This window comes from Tachyglossus aculeatus, chromosome 4 (assembly GCF_015852505.1).
Source record: "Tachyglossus aculeatus isolate mTacAcu1 chromosome 4, mTacAcu1.pri, whole genome shotgun sequence".
NCBI lineage: Eukaryota > Metazoa > Chordata > Mammalia > Monotremata > Tachyglossidae > Tachyglossus > Tachyglossus aculeatus.
Genome location: NC_052069.1, coordinates 67,084,452 through 67,085,724, shown reverse-complemented (window position 1 = coordinate 67,085,724; position 1,273 = coordinate 67,084,452).

The window sequence follows — 1,273 nt, the reverse complement described above, 5'->3', positions numbered from 1 at the left end:
TGAGGCACTTCTCCGCAACTTGCCCAAAGTCACACAGCTGACAAGTGACGGAGCTGGGATTAGAACCCATGACATCTGATTCCCAAGCCCGTGCTCTTGCCACTAAGCCATGCTGCTTCTCACGCTGCTTATTCTCACTTTGCCTTGTTCTCCCCTGTGCCGCCGTCGACCCCTCGCCAGCATCTTACCTCTGGCCAACAATGCCCTCCCTCCTCAAATCTGCCAAACAATCACACTATCCCTCTTCAAAGCCTTACTGAAGGCTCACCTCCTCCAAGAGGTCTTCCCAGACTAAGCCCCCCTTTACCTCAGCTCCTCCTCCCCTCCTAGTCGCCCCGACTCACTCCCATTTCTCTACTGCCCTCTCCCCACCCCACAGCACTGCATAAATATGTGCATAGCTATAACTCTATTTATATTAGTGCCTGTTTACTTGTTTAGATGTGTATATATCTACAATTCTATTCATTTTTATTGATGCCTTTTTACTTGTTTTGAAATCCGTCTCCCCCCTTCTAGACTGTAAGACCAGTGCAGGCAGGGACTGTCTGTCTTTATTGTTGAATTATACTTTCCAAGCGCTTAGTACAGTGCTCTGCATACAGCAAGTGCTCAATAAATATGATTGAATTCATTCATTCATTCATTTATATTTATTGAGCGCTTACTGTGTGCAGTAGATGCCTGTCTACTTGTTTTGTTTTGTTGTCTGTCTCCCCACTTCTAGACTGTGAGCCCGTTGTTGGGAAGGGATTGTCTGTATCTGTTGCCGAGTTGTACTTTCCAAGCGCTTAGAACAGTGCTCTGCACACAGTAAACGCTCAATAAATATGATAGAATGAATGACTGAATGCAGAGCACTGTATTAAGCGCTTGGAAAGTACACTTTGGCAACATGAATGAACACACACACACATGCTTGCACACACCTAGACAGGGGAGCATGTCCATTCAGACCCATAGATCACCCTGGCACACATGGGCAGACTTTATCCCCTTTCCCCGCCCCCGTCATCCTTCCTTCTCCGGGACCTCCGGGGCTGCTGCTGCTGCTCTGCGGCCCGTTGCCATGGCGATAGAGGATGGAGCCAACCTCCGCCCTCCCGGGCCCGGGCGCCTGATATAAAGCGGGGCGGAGAGGGGCGGTGTGAGCGGGGAGCGGGACGGGGACCGGAGCGGACCCCCGGAGCGGACCCCCGGAGAGGATCCCCGGAGCGGACCCCCGAAGCGGACCCCCGGAGCGGACCCGGGCCCAGGGCGCTGAGCGAGGACC